The 20,296-nt window shown below is 41.4% G+C and overlaps 1 protein-coding gene across 4 annotated transcripts in view; it reads right to left on the bottom strand.

The window, feature by feature from the left end:
• Positions 1–20,296, bottom strand: part of LOC143211830 (monocarboxylate transporter 9) — a 187,298-nt gene that overhangs the window by 120,128 nt on the left and 46,874 nt on the right. The window contains exon 2 of one of the 4 annotated variants that reach the window (XM_076429847.1): positions 182–259. The exons of 2 other annotated variants lie outside the window; for them this stretch is intronic. The gene's annotated coding sequence lies outside the window, so the exon portion shown is untranslated. Of the gene's footprint in view, positions 1–181; positions 1,775–20,296 lie in introns of all 4 variants that reach the window. One more of the 4 variants, XM_076429843.1, reaches the window with a different exon arrangement.

The raw sequence follows: 20,296 nt of genomic DNA, 5'->3' as shown, positions 1-20,296 counted from the left end.
AACAACATGACACGATGTATATAATGAACCACCCTTTATGTTAATAATGCATTATTATGTCTATTATTATAGTCGAGCTTCAACCAATATTCGACGGAAATTCAATTCCCGTATTGCGATTCGTCCGGGCATGCAAACGCGCTCGCGATGACATTCCTGCGTCCGCAGAACGTACACTTACTAAGTTGATATGTAACAAGCTCCGAGGACGTGCCTACGCCGCTATCGAGGACGAGGACTGTTGCACAATTCCGGGTCTCTGTAACCGTATAAAAGACGTATTAGGACCATACAAATTCATAGATCAGTACGGAGGAAAACTCGCTAGTATTTCACAAGGACCTTCCGACCATATCCTAGATTTTATAACTCGCGTAAAAGATCTCCGCACCGCGATCCTAGACAGCAGTCGTGACAATTACACAACGACACAGAAATAAATTCATTCACAAAAGAATGTTTTATTCGAGGTTTAATCCCAGCTCTCCGGATAGAGGTCCGTCAGGTTCAAGCAGGTTGGTCAAGTACTCGAGTTTTCGACGAAACAATTTCTGCATACAAACAGCACGAATTAGATAGAGCTAGATAAATACCGCGACCCATTCCGATTCTCGCAATCGTGAGCTAGAGCGCCGGAACGACTATCTCACACACGATATACATGAGCCGCGCAACTTAACTCCTGAGCGACGGACCGCATCAAACCTTCCGCCGCGCAATTCGAATTACCGGGAATCATGGCGCAACGCCAACCCGTCCAACTCTAGGGGGCATACCGTGCATAACTACTATTTCATACTATTTCCTATGGCGGCGCGATACTCTTCTCGATTAACATTTGGTGGGGTTCGATGCGGACATCGTTTTCGCGCGTTACCGGCGTTTACAATTTCACGGCGAAGTGACAGGTCGGGAGCGGGTTGCTCGCCGCGTGTGCGGCTTGAGCGTCGAGGAAGCCCCGTGTCATGTGGCACTTGGGACGGCGTGATCCCGGATGCGTGTGCGTCTTCGAGAAAGGATGCTCGGTTGCGTATGCAACTTCGAGCTGCGGAAGCGTGTGCGCCTCTTCGCTGGTTGGGTCTCCCCATATCATATGATACCTGGGGCCTTGGAGAGGTACGAGGGACAGGTGAGGAGAGCGTTACTAACTTCTTGCGGTAGCATTCGAGATATTATACGTCTCTAATCGCCGGTGCTCGGAGTCAGAACCCCTTTCCTAGGCTCTCGCTGTCCTATTCATATGTGCCTCGCGCACTACTCACTCGCGAGAAACCGTCGTCGCGAGAAGTTGCGCCTCGCGTCTCGCGATCTCGTGCCGCGCTCCGGTGTTCAGGAGGGAATTGTGTCGCGACAAATATAATCGTTACATCCCCCCCTTACTTCGCGGCGCGAGACTTCCCTTTGTCATTGTTGGTCCACAGACTTACTCTAGCTTACATCCTAAATTACAAATACTATATATATGTTAACTCTATCTTACAACTAACTGTACAACTTACCCTATCTTAATCCTACCTTACCACTACTCGTTGGGGTTGTTCGGTCTGAACCGGATGTACTGCATGGCCCGTCGGTTCATCCTTACAAATATATATGCGATCGCGTTGTGCTTGTAGCATTACAAGGTCACGTCTGTTGACCGTGCCGTGTATTTGAAAATCTGTGGGAAACCCAAAACTGACAGTCCTAGAAATCCGTGGCAAAGTGTCGGTTAATGTTAGTGCCCAAACGGTTCAACGGCCACTAGCGGAGCATGGACTACATGGGCGGATCGCTGCAAAAAAAACATATTTATCGAAAAAAAATATAAAAAAGAGGATGTAATTTGCACGTGAACACCTTACGTGGTCCGTGACCGACTGGGCAAAGGTTCTTTTCAGTGATGAGTCAAAATTTAATTTAGTACACAGCGATGGTATTAGATTTGTACGGCGTCCGATCAACGAGAGATTTAATCCTCGTTATACGATTGGTACTTTTAAACATGGAGGAGGGTGTATAATGGTGTGGGGGGCATTTAGTCTTTCGGGATTAGGCCCTATTCATAGACTAAACGGCATAATGGACAAATATCAATATCGCAACATTTTGGAAATTGTCATGAAGCCATATGCCAATCGGGTCATGCCTGCTGGATGGATATTCCAGCAGGATAATGACCCGAAACATACAGCAAAGTCCGTAAAACAATGGTTTTGTCCGAAGGCAAGCCTTCCCACGTGTTGAACCGTCTGCGTAACCTAAATGACGGTACCTGTGACGATGCCGTCATTCGCTCGGTTTTCCTAGAGCATCTCCCTTCGTCTCACCGTGCTATTCTTGCAGCTTCTGGTGTCACTGTACTGAACAAATTAGCCGACACCGCGGATAAAATTGCGGAGACTTCTGGTCGCTCGCTGCATACATCTTTGCCGTTTGCAGGCGGCGAGCAGGCCGCTCGCTGCACGTAGCAGTTGTTCCTGCGAGAACCCATCGTCACCGGCGTTTCCGGCACCGCGTGGGTATCATCGCTGCCGCCATTGTTGCCACCATGAACGCCATTTTTGACGCCGCAGCAAGCCACAAGTAACGATCGTTAATTTTTAAATCCGTTTTCATACGTGTTCGCGTTGTTTTCCACCCGCCGTCATGTCTGTCCCATCCGTGGACGAGCGCATCGCTCAACTGGAAGCCTTGCTGGCGGCTCAGAGGGAAGCCGCGCCTTCCAACCGCGTTGACAATTACCGCGTGCCCAAGCTGCTGGTCTCTTTCAAAGCTGAGCCGAAGACCTGGTTCGGGCAGGTCGAGGCGTCATTTCGCACGGCTCGCATCACGAACCAGTCGACGATGGCCGACATCGTCATAGCCGGTGTCGATCCTGAGACAGCGACCGTTATTTCCGACCTCATCGCGTCACCCGATCCCGTCGCACCGTTTACGCGTATCAAAGAACGCTTTATGGCGACGTAGTCAACGTCCGCGGAAGCAAAACTCCGCCAGTTATTGAAAGGGCAAATCGCGTCGACGGGCAAACCCTCTCATATTCTCGCCGTCATGCGGAATAAAGATAACGGCGAGTGCTCGGAGGCCGTCCTCCGATCTATCTTTCTCGACCAGATGCCAGAACAATGCCGCGCGATTCTGGCCGCGTCCAAGTGCAACGATCTGCAGGATCTGGCCCTTCTGGCCGACAAGATCGTCGAGACCATGAACCCCGCTGCCGTTCATACCATCGCTGCCGCGACATTGACAACCGCTGCCGCGACGTCGAGACCAGGTTCCGTGCAGGAGCAACTCGACCTGATCATGCGCGAGATATCGAACCTAAAAATGTCACACCAGCGTAATCCGCGTTCTAGTCAACGAAATTTCGGTCGAAACGCTGCCGGTTCCCGATCGAGGAGACGCTCTCGTAGTCGCGATCCATCGGGACTTTGCCGAATACATTCGAAATATGGGGAGCGTGTGAACAGGTGTATTAAGCCCTGCGCGTGGTCCGGCCCCCTCCGCGAGCGTCGGAAAACTAAAGTCACTCTCCTCCTCGGAGACTGTTGGAGTGTGCCAAACGTCCTCTAAACGTCTCCACGTACGCGATCGTAAATCAGGCCGCATGTTTTTGATCGACACAGGTTCGGATCTGTCTCTGCTGCCGGTTTCCGCAGAATCGCGTACCCGCCCCAGCTCGCTCAAGCTGTTCGCCGCGAACGACACTCGTGTCAATACTTACGATGAACTTCGCGTGATCCTCGATTTGGGATTGCGTCGCCCAATCGAGTGAAATTTTTTCGTAACAGAAGTCCCGTATCCCATAATAGTTCAACGACCACGAAACTCGCAAGCACGTGACCGTTATCAACGGTCAAGGCATGATAAACTTAGAACAGATAAAGGTGCCGCCGGAATCGACGATCTGGCCAAAGCGCTACACTCAAAGCTGTTCCCAGGTGTTGGGACAGGTCAGGCCGCTGCCGACCCACAAACATGTGGGGATCGTGGATTCCCCCTCCCCTGTTTCGGTCGAGTGGGGGTTAAGCGACGCGGTGAGCGCGTCTAGCCGTCCGCCTTGATCGCTCTCTTCCGTTTGGACCGCCGAGGCACGACGATCGTAGACGTCAAGCTGTGTGGGTTATTCAGTGTTCCTGACCATTAGAACCAACGATTAAAATCCTTCTGAACCTCCGCGAGTAGGCGCGGCGTGCCTTATTCATTGGAGGCAACGAAACCTACAAACAGCCGATTGCAGCGCCATCTATTGATTGATCTATTGAATTTTGTAGAAACATCTTTCATCTATCTTCACACCAAATTTCTTAGCATTTTAATTGCTCTGTCAATAGTTACGACATTATAACTAACCGTCCACTGTGTCATATCAAGTTTTGTTTTACACAGTTGGGCAAAACTGCTCAAGAAACATTCGAATCGATGAAAAACGTTTACGGTGACCAGTGTCTATCCCGTGCACAAGTATTCCGCTGGTTTGCTAGATTTCGTGATGGTCGTGAAGACCTTGAAGACGACGAACCCGCACCGAAGCCGAGAACCTCGATGCTTAACGTTTTCTTCAATTCCAAGGGCATTCGTAATATAGGATTCGCCTACCCTAGTCTAATCCAACTGTTATGTTCGCAGCTTCTCTTAATATATTTGAGAGGTTCTGCGTTGTAAATTTCAATGAACGACAGCTCGACACCTAATTTGCCTTAACGAACCTCTGTATTTATTCACTATATTTACAATATCTTACACTTGTATGAACTGGAAGTTCTGTCTCGAATCGAGTTAATCTTTTGCGGAAGACTGTATATCTTCAGAGAGAAATTGTATCTGGTCGCTGTCCCTGGGTCAGCTCGTTCCTCACCTCGGTGGTGAGATTGAAAAGTGGGGAAAATGGTACATTTTTTGGGGGAAAGAACATCCCATTCGTTGACTGACCCGAGGGAGGAGCCATTCCTATGCATCCCTATCGGCGGGGGAGGACATCCTCACCTCAAGCCAATCGCGGAAAGCAAATGTACAAACAAAGACGGTACTAGCAACGGACCCAGAGTCGCGTAACAACGAAAGGCCCAAGTGGCCAACACGTGCGTTTAATTTATGACCCCTGGTCTCACGCGGACGACGACCATCGACTTCGGGAACAATGCGTCTTTGAAAAACGTACTTTCCAAGGACTCGGCAGACAGAGTTATTTATCCGAAACTCTCAAGGAGTTGCGCTTAATGATGGTCCCGAAGACGATGGTCCAAGGGTGTGCAATTTGAGCCTCGAACCCTCATAAAAAATAAGAAAGTGCTGGCCTCCTCGAGACCCTTGTAGAAGTGTCCCGAGGACTAACGGTATTTTACAGGGAATTTTCCATGCATGTCATAACATCCCGCCGGCCTTGAACGAATTAGTTCAACAATGAACACTGAATGTATACATAAGCTATGGTGACGTATGATATAAAACTCGTAATAATAACAAAATAATAGTAATGATTAACGCTAAGTGGATTACATGATAGAAATAGGTACTCTATAAACTAGAAGTGCATATACAAACTACAACATCATTATGATAATATTACCGAGTAACTAACTAACTAAGGATGGTGTATATAACATCACGTTGATGCGGGTTTAACGTTATGATCAGTATACGCTATAACTACATTCTAAATTATTCAATAGGCAAAGGGGATAATTTAGTTGTGCTACGTTTATACAGTCCTTGAGCAGTCTTAACTGTGACTACTCGTACGATATTGTCGTCGCCAGGATGAACGATAACAATTCTGCCCAACCTCCAATGCATGGGGGGAACATTGTCTTCTTGAATTGTTACTAACGTTCCAACCTTCATTTGAGAAGAATCCTGTCTGTGCCATTTATTGCGAGTGTGCAACTCATGAAGATAATCTGTGTGCCATCTTTTCCAAAAGTGCTGCTTTACTTGCTGTATGTGTTGCCACAACGACAACCTATTTGCAGCGACTTCTGTTAGATCACACTCTGGTAGATTTGTGAGCGAATCTCCTATTAGGAAATGTCCAGGAGTGAGGGCAATAAGATCGTTTGGATCCGAGGAAATTGGGATAATAGGACGAGAATTCAATATGGCTTCTATCTGAATAATTAAGCTATTAAACTGTTCGTAAGTGAATAAGGTTTCACCTATTGTTCTAAATAGATGTCTCTTAAAAGACTTTACCGCCGCCTCCCATAGTCCACCAAAATGTGGGGATCGCGGAGGTGAAAAATGCCAGTTTATATTGTCATTACTCAGAGTATGTTGAATTGTATTATTAAATTCCTCAGACCATATCAGTGCTTGTAATTCCATGATTTGATTGCGCGAGCCAACAAAATTTGTACCATTATCTGTATATATATTTTTCGCCTTTCCTCTTCGAGAAAAGAATCTTGTGATTGCTGCCAAACATGTCTCAGTGGTTAAATCTGTCACAAGTTCTAAATGTATGGCTTTAGTTACAAAACAAATAAAAACCACCACGTAGGATTTAACCTTCAATCTATTGCGATTTTTCTTTTCTTTAATAAAAAATGGACCGCAATAGTCTATGCCCACATTTTCGAAAGGCCGTGATTGCTTGACTCTAGAACTAGGTAGTTCACCCATTAATGGGGCGGAGGTCTTAGGATTCAACCTATAACATCGCATACATTGACCAATAATTCGCTTTATTACTCCCTTAACACTTATGGGCCAATACCTTTGACGAATCGCATTCATGGTTGCATGCACCCCAGCATGCCAGTGACGTTCATGCTCATATTTAACTATCAAATTGGTAACATAATGTGAATGTGGTAAGATTAAGGGATGTTTCTGAGAAAAGCTAATAAGAGCATTTTTTAGTCTACCCCCTACTCTGAGCAACCCATGTTCATCTAAAAACGGATTTAGATTTCTTAATTTGCTTTCCCTTCTTACTACCTTGTGTTTCTCCAGGCTATTTATATCTTCAGAAAATGATTCTCGTTGTACTAGACGAATGACTCTGTTACGAGCTGATTGTATTTCTACAGCTGTCAGTGGTCCAGTGCATTTTTCACTTCCACGAATATTCTTAAAAAATCTTTGCATATAGGCTACTACCCTATACAATGTTGTAAAGGATGAAAAACGCACTAGTATTGAATTAGGTTCATTAACCGTGACCAAGGACACCAAATTGCGTTTCTCCGGAATATCTATTGTTTCTAATAATAAATTAGGCCAACAATTTTCCTCCTTAGAGAGCCAGTGTGGACCACTAGTCCATGTGATATTATTTAGGAAATGCTGTGGATCTTGTCCTCTTGATATATAATCTGCTGGATTATCCAGCGTCGGAACGTGAAACCAATCTCTCGCATCAGTTGACGCTTGAAGGTCACTTACGCGATTTGCCACGAAGGTTTTGAGTAGATGTGGAGAAGTCTTAATCCAATGTAATACAATAGTTGAATCTGTCCACAGTCTGATCTTACTAAATTTGATTTGTGTTAACGCCTCCATAACCTCGGAAACTAGTTTTGATAATAGTGTAGCTGCACACAATTCGAGCCTAGGTAATGATTGTGTTTTAATTGGCGCGACGCGAGATTTCGCACATAGAAGATTTACCGAATGCTGCATGTTTCCCATCGTGACTCGAACAAAAATACAAGCTCCATATGCTGACTCACTGGCATCGCAAAACCCGTGCAATTGACAGTCAGTGTGGTTCTTAATGAGAAGTGGACGCCTTATAGAAAACTGATTTAAAACTCTCAATTGATCTCTGAACCTAATCCAAGAATAATAAATGGACTGTGGAACTACTTCGTCCCATTCGCAATGTGTTTTCCATAGCTCCTGCATAATAATCTTCGCCTGTATAATCACAGGTCCTAATAGCCCAAGCGGGTCGAACAATTGCGCGATTTCTGATAAAATCAAACGCTTCGTTATGCTAGGTTTGCTGTCGGGCAAATTGGTTTTATAAATAATATTATCTTCGGAAGGATTCCAAAAAATTCCTAAAGTTTTCTTTGTATTTGAAACGTCTAAACCTAGCGACTTATTCTCCTGATTATTATCAAGATCGTTAACTAAATTTTTGTCATTTGAAACCCACTGTCTCAAGTTAAAACCGCCTAATTTAGCCAGTTCTATCAATTCATTACGTAGTTTTAAAGCTGAATTAAAATCAGATGCTCCTGTCAATAAATCATCTACGTAGAAATCTTGATCAAATGCCCTAGCGGCTAAAGGAAATCCTTTCGCGTCATCCTCAGCTAATTGTTTGAGACAACGTATAGCTAAAAATGGTGCACATGCTGTACCGTAAGTCACCGTATTTAATTTATAAGTCTTTAATGGATGTTCCACTGACTGTCGCCAAAGAATTTTTTGATAGTAGGAATCCTCCTCATGAACCTTCACTTGCCGAAACATCTTCTCGATATCAGCAGTAAGAACACATATATGTGTACGGAATTTAATCAGGGTAGTGAACAAAGTATTTTGTATTGTTGGACCGACTAATAAAGTGTCATTTAAAGAAACACCAGATGAACTTTTCGCTGATGCGTCAAATACTACCCGCACCTTTGTAGTTGCACTTGAAGCCTTGATTACCGCATGATGCGGCAGATAAAATCCGCTATTATGATCATCCGCACTAACTTCACTCATATGATTGAGTGACTCATATTCAGCTAGAAAATCCTTATATTGTTCATACAACACAGTATTCTTAATTAATTTATTCTCTAATGTGTAAAATCGTTTCAACGCTAACTTATGAGAGTCACCTAATAAACTTCGTTTCTCGTTAAACGGTAGTCGAACAATATATCGTCCTGACTGATCACGCCTTGTATTTTGTTTGTAATGTTCCTCGCATGTGGCTTCTTCGTCTGATAGAAAAATTCTTTTCGGAAGTTCTTCTACTTCCCAAAATTTAGCAATTTGGTTGTCTAATGAGTGAAAACAAGCAGTATTTCTATTAAAGGCCTTTACCTCTACTTCGCCTGTTACTAGCCAACCCAGTTTTGTTTTTTGTAAAATGATTCTATTATTGTTCAATTGAATTTGTCCTACACTGAGTAATTTATAAAAAATAGTACTACCTAGCAGGATATCGATGGATCCAGGTTTGTAAAACTCTGGGTCAGCTAGACATACATTTTTTGGTATTTTAAGCTCCTTGTGATTAATAGCTCGTGTTGGTAAAGTTCCAGTAATTGTTGGCAATGCAATAAATTTTAAATTTGATGAGAAATTGTTAATATTTGACTGAATTTTTGCATTAACGCAGTACTTTGCACAGGTAACTAAATTACTTAACCCTGACGAGGAGATATTCACCCGTTCTTTCTTTAATTGCAATAAATTTGCTAAGCTTTCTGTCATATAATTAGATTGTGAGCCTCCATCAACTAACACCCGACAAGTGTGCCTTTTGTTATTGTTATCGTAAATTGTGATTTGTGCTGTACCTAACAAAACTTCAGAATTGTTCACAGCCATTAATGCTTTGCATGTAACATCGGTCTCAACCTGAGTGTCCTTTGAATCTTCAGACGCTCTTTGCACCGATACCTGTGTTATTTTATGTGCATTTAAATGTAATAGTGTGTTGTGTTTTTTATCACATTTTCTACAATGAGACCACTTGCAACTAACAGTGTTGTGGCCGACCTTTAGGCAATTTAAACATAATTTGCTCTTCTGAGCTGATTTTAATCTATCCTTCACTTCCATGGCAAGAAATTTTGGACAAGCGAAAACGTAATGTTCGTCCTGGCAAATCACGCAACTGACACTCTTATTTGTCGTCAAATGACTAAAACTACGTTTGGACTTAACTCGCGACGTATCATTGTCTGATGGAGAGTTTGATTTTTCAGATTCCCATTCCTCCCCGCGAGCTTGGGTGTTAATGAAATCAATAAACTTTTGAAATGTCGGTAACTCGTCGTTTTCCAACTTACGTTCCCACGCCCTGCGGGTAGTTTTATCTACTTTCTTGACAATGATGAATATTAAAATTTGATCCCAACTATTTATTGGTTGATTTAAGCCCTTAAGTGCGTTAACGTGTACTTGCGCCTGTTCAGCTAGTTTGCGTAAATTAGCGGGAGTGTCCCTTATAATTTCAGGTAAGTCGAATAATTGTTTCAGGTGTGCTTGTATCAACTGACGCGGTCTATTACAACGTTTTTGAAGCATATCCCACGCGACTAGATAATTTTCTGAGGACGCGTTTGGGGAAGCCAGCTCTCCGGAAAACTGGTATGGGATTAGCATGTGGAAGTGCGTCCCCTTTGCATTAGGTCCCACTCCGCCTAATGACATCGTACCAATTAGGATCGATAGCGATATAAAGAGAATACAAAGCGACATAATATGAGCGAGCAGCAAGCGACCACGGCCGTTGAGGCCACGCCAAAAGAGAGTAGCCTGATATCTTGGTTGAAAGGCGCATCGAGTGCAGAGATAGCAATTGAGAAAGAAAAAACAGAGAATATCAAAAAAATCCTTGAGGATAGAGCAGTCATAAGTCGGTTAAATGCTGAAGCAGTTGTACGCCAGCGTGAACATGTTGACGCGGCGACAAATACACTAATCGAAAACATGTACGGGAAAAGGCTAGATGCCACATGGCAGGCGTACGCGGCAAACATAGTAAGAGACTACTTGGATAAAAACAACGAATTCAATCCAAGAGAGAGGGTATATATAATTACTGAAGCCCTCAGTGGATTCTTGCGCCACATAACAACAAAACCCAAAACCACCTTCGAAGATCTCCTGGCTATAGATGCGTACAACAAAGACCTAAAGGGTGAATACGATGAGACCGTATGGTGGAACCCATTCACCTGGCATAAAAAATTCAATGTGGCGGGAAACAACATTGGCTCCTCACCCGCACACAACTTGTACAGCACTTCACAAATTGTGATAGCCGGATTAGCGGGGGTGGGTATGACACTTGGCGGGATATACTGTATTTCCAAAGTCTACTCTATGGTGCAAAATTGTATTACTACCCCAAAAATACTGCCACAACCTATGCCGCATATGCCATCAGACATAGCCCTGTCATACTACCCGAATACGACGATAAACGTACATCCCGAATTTATCGCCATGTTAGAAAATTTATCCGACACCCTCGACCTTGGACTCGCGAGGAATACGTGGCAAGAATTAGTGATGGAACTAAGCGCAAGAGTTATGAAGTGGCCCTTGAACGCCTGCGATCGGGCAAGAGATGCAGTAGCCGCGTGCAGCCCTTCACCAAGATAGAAAAAATGGGCACAGGAAAGTATAAGGCACCTAGAATGATACAAGCTAGACATATAAGTTTTAATATAGAATACGGTAAATATATTAAACCGTTAGAGCTAAGTTTAAAAAAAAATATACACTTTGGTAAAGGTAATAATAATATATTAGGGGAAAAAATTAAAAAACTAAAAAAAAAATATAAATATTGTACAGAGGCAGACCATGCGACATTTGACGCACACGTCACTAAAGAAATGTTAGCCATGACGCATACCTATTATCAATCATGCTACAAACATAATAAAGAACTTAGGAAATTATCAAAGAGAACAATCAACAACCAATGCAGATCAATTGATAATATTAGATACAGAGTCAAAGGAACACGAATGAGTGGAGATGTTGACACGTCCTTGGGAAACTCGTTAATAAATTACGCCATATTAAAACAAGTACTTGAGGACATGAAGACCGAAGGTGAGGTCATCGTGAATGGTGATGATTCTATAATATTTACCAATGAAAAGCTAGACATTGAGCAGATGATCCGGCTCGAAGGACCAAATGTTATGTTCGCAGCTTCTCTTAATATATTTGAGAGGTTCTGCGTTGTAAATTTCAATGAACGACAGCTCGACACCTAATTTGCCTTAACGAACCTCTGTATTTATTCACTATATTTACAATATCTTACACTTGTATGAACTGGAAGTTCTGTCTCGAATCGAGTTAATCTTTTGCGGAAGACTGTATATCTTCAGAGAGAAATTGTATCTGGTCGCTGTCCCTGGGTCAGCTCGTTCCTCACCTCGGTGGTGAGATTGAAAAGTGGGGAAAATGGTACATTTTTTGGGGGAAAGAACATCCCATTCGTTGACTGACCCGAGGGAGGAGCCATTCCTATGCATCCCTATCGGCGGGGGAGGACATCCTCACCTCAAGCCAATCGCGGAAAGCAAATGTACAAACAAAGACGGTACTAGCAACGGACCCAGAGTCGCGTAACAACGAAAGGCCCAAGTGGCCAACACGTGCGTTTAATTTATGACCCCTGGTCTCACGCGGACGACGACCATCGACTTCGGGAACAATGCGTCTTTGAAAAACGTACTTTCCAAGGACTCGGCAGACAGAGTTATTTATCCGAAACTCTCAAGGAGTTGCGCTTAATGATGGTCCCGAAGACGATGGTCCAAGGGTGTGCAATTTGAGCCTCGAACCCTCATAAAAAATAAGAAAGTGCTGGCCTCCTCGAGACCCTTGTAGAAGTGTCCCGAGGACTAACGGTATTTTACAGGGAATTTTCCATGCATGTCATAACACCAACCTTACTCGCTTGTCGAGTTCGGTGGCTAGGGTAGCCTCTCTACTCTCCCATAAGGAATTCGTTCCACAAGGTCAGACTGTGAATGCTCAATATTATTTGAGTGTCCTGCAGAGATTGTGGAACAGAATTCAACGTGTTCGACCGGAGTACAAGGAAGTTGGCAGTTGGTTTTTGTTGCATGATAATGCGCCGTCGCACAAAGCCCTAATTGTACGCGAGTTTTTGGCCAAAAAAAGCATCATAACGCTCGACCACCCGCCGTACTCGCCTGATCTAGCGCCGTGCGACTTCTGGCTATTACCTAAACTCAAATTAGCGTTGAAGGGGAACACTTACAGTACGATTCCTAGCATCCAGAAGGCTTCGACCGACATCCTGAAAGCTATTCCGGCCCCCGAGTACCAGACATGCTTCGACAAGTTTTATGATCGGTTTCAACGTTGTATTGACTTGGAGGGGGATTATTTCGAATAAATACGATGGAAGAAATGCACTGTAGAGCGTCTTCTTTTTTATTTTTGAGCAGTCTCATCGGAAATGGGACAGACTGTGTACATACAATCATGTCGTCCCAGAGACGCTGCTTCTTCTCTTGCACACCATCGTTTCAACGAATAAACGGGGTCATTGAAATCATGGAAGAACAAATGCCTTGCACTGGCACATGCCATTATGGTAGCCGTGCGCCCAAAATCATTCTTGTCGCCTATTTTGATTGGGGTTGCAACGTATTGCTACAAAAAATATGCATCAGAACTTCTTGTGAAACTCCTCACTAGTTTGGGATTTTCAGCCACCAATGAAGAAGCTTCTTGGCTTGAAGGGTCTTACGTGTTGTAAGACCCTTACGTCCCGTAATTTTAGAAAGGATGGAAAACCACCACTAAAACCTGCGGTGATTACTGATCCGGCTAAGGTTACTCCACAGGCTATCAAAGCCAGTAAGGAGGTACTAAGGGATGAACCTGGACAGTGCCTGGGTGGAATGGCTTCATGGAACATAGGACACAAGGGGAGGAGTATGAATGTTCTAAGATTGTCTGCCTTCCGTTCATCAACGCCCCCCGTGTACACCCGCCGGATTCACAACAACATCATCATCATCATCATCTTCGTTGCCGAAACCAGCGAGCGAATTCAGCGTACGGTAAATACTAACAAGGACGATATGACTACTGAAGAAAGAAGGACAAGATGCAAAATAGAGAGGGAAGCGGGAGAGAAGGGAGGTAAAAAGAGTACAAATAGGATACATGAGGATGTGGGTAAAATACTAACAATTTAAATCATTCTAATCTTTAATACGTTCACCTTAGGACGTAACACATGTAAAATTAGTGGACGCGATGCTGTCCGTATAATTACAGCAACTGCTCAAGCTTTTGGTCACGACATTAACGATTTGATCATAAGTCAATCATCGGTTCGTCGTTATCGAACACATTTGCACGTGCAGCTTTTCCCCAACATGAGATTGATGCAGTTACTGTTCATTGGGATGGTAAAATGTTACCTCCTCTAGTCGGCAAAGAAAAGGTGGAAAGGTTACCTGTCGTTACAACGTGTAGAGGGCGTGAACAGTTACTTGGAATTCGGATAATTCCGTTGTTTCGGCAAACCGATACGCATCCGATCCGCTTTACCGACTTCACGTAGCCGCGATCGGGTGGCGTCACGTCGTCGCGGCACCCCCCCCCCCCTTTGCGTCCGCGGAACGCGTAATTTTCGGCACGCACCGGCGCACAGTGTGCCAAATGGCATTTTTAGCTGGACAAAATGAACTTTCAAATCAACAAAAACTAACTGGGCCAATATGCTCTAAAATAACCCTGGATTAAAATCCTTGAATATTAAAACTGAAAATTCTTTTGTTATATGTTTACAGAGCGTGTAAACTTCACCTAAAAAGCGGACGCCTAACCTATAAATGAATGGGCACATTGCCATACGCGCTAGAAATATGTTAAAATGTACTAAGGAGTATTTAAATTTTCTCTGTATAATGGATATAGCATCTTAAAACATGTATTTTCACTTTAGTAATTCCAAATTATCGATAACATTCCTCTATTTTTGTAAATTAAGTGTCAAAGACGGTACTTATTTTTCCACAGAAACGCTTATGTTACTCCTCTTCGTTAATGAATTAGTATATGGTCCACGTCGGTCCACGCGATGAAATTTACATTATTATAAAGTAGAGATTCTCTACTTTATTTTGGTACCCAACTTAGCTTGCTAATCGCTGCTAATGGATACTAATTTTTACAATGAAGTTACGTCGTTTTACGTTCACGCTCGTGACAATCACAGCCCGGGCCGGGCGCGCGTTCCGAACGCAGCCGATACCATCGCCACTTAGCGATTTGTTTAGTCTACTCGTTGAAACCTATGGATTGGTTTCGTTCATTGTATATATAAGAAATATACAATGATACTATCGTCAGGTTTTCCTCTGAACTTTCTTCCTATGAAAATTCGTTTCTTCAGTCTAAGAGCGATCAGCGTGCAGTCTACATCTCCCTTGCGTTTTTCATATATATTTCAGTTTTGTTATTTTTATTGTTGTTGTTGTTTTTTATTGTTATTGTTATTATTACTGTGAGTGTTGTTAGTGTTTTATGTGTTACGTTATCACTTTATGCTTGATAGCGTTATATCAAAATCTTCCTTAGATATAATCAGGTACGTTGAATCAAAACATTTCATGCTTTATAAAAATTATGGAAAGTTTAAATAGGAAATACAAATTTTTAGATTAATCTAACAACATTCGTATAAACAACATAAGGGAAAAAACTGAAAGGACACTTAAGACCGTTAAAATGAATCGAGGTAATTACGTATTGTACATGTTTTATTTATAGAAAGTAATACTCTAGTCCATTCTGTAATTTAATTAATGTTAATTTTTCCGTTGAGATTTAGTGATTCTTTAGTTCTAATGGGTATATCTTATTATTATTTTTAGTCACTATCGCAAGGATGGATTTTTTTGAAATTTGGATACCTTTTCGAAATAAAGATGATTTCGATCAATTGTGCCAAAAAATTTTACACAAAATTGGCTGTATTAATGCATCAAGCACAGTTATTCTTACAATAAGGAAAAATATATCTAAAATAGTAAGCCGAGTGAGAGATCGCTGGAACAAATGTCAGCGAAGAAAAGAATATTTCGTAGAAAGATATTCGGACTGGCTTCAGGAAGAAAATTGTATTTTATTTGAAGGTGTATTTGACGCAAACGTTGCAATACCTTCAACCTCAAGCTCTTCTGGAAGGAAAATGACATCATTCGAAGATGCTTCTTATAAAACTAAAAAGCGTAGGGTCTCGACACTTGTCGAAGAAAATTCTGCGACTAAATTAACGTTTGCTACAGAAGTCGCTTTACGAGCAGAAGGAAAAAGAAGTGTTGCAAGTTTAGTAGGTAATGCTTCATCGATCACAAAAGAATTAAAGTATTTAAGGGAAAAAAAGACACAGCAAAGATCAATGACTCCGGAAGAGGCTTTAGCATTGTTTATAGACACAAAAAGTACTGTACATGCATATAAAATAAATAGAAAAAAAGCTTTAAGCATAGGGCATAAAATGTATCCGTCCTATCATGAAGTCCAAAAAGCAAAGTATAATTGTCTACCGCCTGAAAACAGCATTATTTTAACGGAAAAAAGTGCAGAAATTCCCTTACAAATAGGATTAAACCTTTGGACATCCCGATTATTAAATGGTAATACAATTCTATTCAATGACCAAGATAATTTGGAACTATTTTGTAAATGGGGATGTGACGGGAGCGCAGGGCACAGCGCATACAAACAGAAATATACGTCCACCGAGGGAAACGATCAATTTTTATTTTTAATATCTTTTGTACCAATTAAAATGTCAAATGAAGCACATTCAGTCTGGGAAAATCCGAGCCCTGGTTCAACTAGATATTGCCGCCCGCACAAATTCCTATTTGAAAAAGAAAGCGATAGTTTAATTAAAAGCGAAATAGATAATTTTCAGAATCAAATAAATAATTTAAACCCAACAAAATTAGAAATTGATGGAAAGGAAGTAACAATAAAGTATAAATTTTTTCTGACAATGGTAGATGGGAAGGTGTGTAATGTAGTTACAGAAACATCTTCATCGATGACGTGTTACATTTGCGGAGCGACACCGAAATTTTTAAATAATGAGCCTAAAGAAGAAAATATAAATATTGAAAATTATCGATTTGGGTTATCAACCCTTCATTTATGGATCCGCACTTTTGAATGTCTATTACATACAGGGTGCGCCATCTCGAGCTTCGGTATGGAAATATTGAATAACTTTGTTATACATTGGCGGTATGACTTGAGAAAAAACAATTTCGAAACGTCATTTCAGTACAATTCTGACCATGAATAACTTTACATGTAAAGAACGCGCGGAAATTGTGACCATGTATTTGGAAAATAGTCGTTCAATTGTGCTTGCTCAACGTGCATACCGTCGAAAATACCGCGGTCGTAAAGTGCCTTCTGATAACACCATACGTAATCTGACTAAAAATTTCGAAGAATCGGGGTCTGTGGGAAATCATCAACGCGTGTCAGTTCGTAAAAGACGCTCTAATGAAATTGTTGAAACTGTCAAGCAGAGTGTTTATGAAAGCCCAAATCTGTCGTATCGTCACCGTGCCCAGCAGCTAAACATCAAAGGAACCACTCTTAGGAGGATTTTGAAGGAAGATCTTCACATGTTTCCTTACAAAGTGCAAATAACTCAACGATTATTGCCTACAGACGAGCCCCGTCGCTTGGAATACGGAAAAAGCGTGGTTCGAATGGCCGAGGTTGATTCCGAGTTTTGGAATCAAATTTTGTTCACGGACGAGGCCCATTTCCATCTCTCTGGCGGAGTGAACAAACAAAATTGTCGATTCTGGGGCACAGACAATCCTCACATTATCCACGAGAAGCCATTGCATGACCAGAAAGTCACTGTTTGGGCCGGCGTTAGCACCAAAACCATCATCGGACCATTTTTCTTTCGTGAAGGCGAAACCGTCGATGGCGACCGTTATCGGTGGATTTTGGCGCACTATGTGATTCCAAAAATGCGCGAAAAAAATTTATTGAACTTCTGGTTTCAACAAGACGGCGCCCCATGCCACACGGCGATCAAAACAATGAACTTTTTGAAGCGAAAATTCCCCGGCCGTTTGATGTCGAAAGGTGGCGATATTGAGTGGCCTCCAAGATCGCCGGATTTGACGCCGCCGGACTTTTTTTTGTGGGGTTATTTAAAAAGTAAAGTATACATACGCCAACAAGCCCACGACATTGGAAGCGCTCAAGACCAACATTCGAGCTGAAATAGAGGCAATATCGCCCGAAATGCTGGCCAAAGTAATGGAAAATTCGAAAAAAAGAGCACAATTTTGTGTGGCTCGTAAAGGTGGTCATTTGTTGGATGTTGTGTTCTAAGTATAGTTGAAACAAATTGTAAAGGATTAAATTAAATAAAAAAACAATAACAAACATTCACTTTCACTAGTTGCCGAAGTTATTCAATATTTCCATACCGAAGCTCGAGATGGCGCACCCTGTATAAGTTATCGTTTAAATATTAAAAAATGGCAAATAAGGAAAAAAGTGGATAAAGTAGATTTTAAAGAACGAAAATTATTAATACAAGAAAGATTTAAAAAGGAAATGGGTTTAATAGTAGATCAACCAAAACAAGGATTTGGCACGTCCAACGATGGCAATACAGCCAGAAGATTTTTTAAATTTTTTGAAAAAAGTTCAGATATAACCGGAGTAGATAGAACATTAATTAAAAATTTAGGAATATTATTACGAACGTTATCCTGTGGCCGGAAAATAAATATAAAAAAATTTTCAAAGTTTTGTTCATCGACGAAAGATTTATATATAAAGTTATATTCATGGTATTACATGCCCGTATCGATACATAAATTATTTTATCACGCGAAAGATGTTATTAAATCGTTTATCGTTCCAATTGGTCAAATGACAGAGGAGACGCAAGAAGCACGACATAAAGATTGTCGTAGATTTAGACTCAAAAATGCACGAAAAACGTCGAGATCGGATACCAATTTCGATTTATTAGCAATGTTATTAATAACGTCCGACCCATTAATAAATAATTTTCGCACAATCCCACAAAAAAAAAAAGTTCTCTGTCCCCTGAAGATCTTCAATTATTAGAAGATAATGTAGAGTCGAGAATTGAAGAAACAGATTGTTTCACAGAACTTGAATCTTCTGATGGTGATTCGAGCTGTGAAGATACGTAGTTTCAGAAGGCAATCTCCTTATAATACTCTCCTTAAAATCTTGTTATAATACTGAAATCGATTAATTTTTTAATATTTTTTTTTATAATTATTTATTAGAAAATGTTTGTACCTGCAATCGAACGTTACTATTTAATACTTTGATTTTGATCTCTGTTATTTTTTTTGTATAATTTATATTTTTGTATAATTTATATTTTTGTTATTATATTTTTGTTATTATATTTTTGTTATTATATTTTTATTAACATAATAAACTATAATATGAACCAGATTTGTTATTTGTAAATTGAAACCTTATACTAAACCAAAAAATAAATTTTTCCCGTTAGAATATATCTGAATCTGCAAAAAACAAATAAATAAATAAATTATATTTACATTCAGTTTGTCCATAATTAAAAATTACATCATTTAAATCATTCTGTGCTATATAGGTCCATTACTAACTTTGTTGTAATTTATATTTAATTTTAAATAACTTAAAATATATTGTTTAATTAACAAAAACCAACTAAATGTTGTAAAAAGTTAATAATTATTCATATTTTATACAACTGTAAACATATCAATTGATAAATATAGAGAAATAGGCGATTTAGAGTTTTGTCCAGCTAAAAAGGCCATTTGGCACACTGTGCGGCGGATCGAGAGCTAATTCGCACTGTTAACGACCACCGCTAAGTAACCACACGCGTTCTACAGACTTCGTTTATACGATACACGTTCGTCGCCTCGCGTTTATGGTTCCACTCCGCGTTCTCCACTATCGTGGGCCATCACATTCACCACGTGCGACGTTACTTCATTACATGTACTATTTGTTCTAGTTTCGCACATTAAAGTGTTTGTTAACCAAGTGCCTTACTTCATCGTTCACCCACGACTATCTCCGAATTCCCGTATCCGATCTGCAAACACCCGTCTTCTACTGGAAGAAATCAAGCTCTTGCTGTCCATGATCTACTCAGGGAGTGGGACATATGCTACAAAGTACAAGCACTTTCATGTGATACGACAACATCCAATATAGGTCACTTGCAAGGTGTGTGTGTGTGATTTTAGAGCATGTAATCGGACGGTACTTGTTATATCTTCCGTGCAGACACCATATTTACGAAATAGTGTTAAGAGCGGTTTTTGAGAAAAAGATGTCCCAGTCTACGGGTCCCAACGTGCCAATTTTGAAACGCTTCCAGCAAGCGTGGCCCAATATAAATAAATTAAACTTCCACTCTGGAGTAGAAGATCCATTTGTCAAGCAAAAGATAGGAAATATACCACAGCTGATAAATTTTGCGAATCAGACTCTGCAAACGCATCATCCACGGGAAGACTATCGCAAATTTATTGAACTCGTGCTAGTATTTTTAGGTAATACCTCTTGAAAGTACCGTTTTCGAGCTCCC

The sequence above is a fragment of the Lasioglossum baleicum genome, chromosome 9 (genome assembly GCF_051020765.1).
Source record: "Lasioglossum baleicum chromosome 9, iyLasBale1, whole genome shotgun sequence".
Lineage (NCBI taxonomy): Eukaryota > Metazoa > Arthropoda > Insecta > Hymenoptera > Halictidae > Lasioglossum > Lasioglossum baleicum.
The sequence above is the reverse complement of the archived record's forward strand: the minus strand, read 5'-3'. Positions and strand labels throughout refer to the sequence as shown.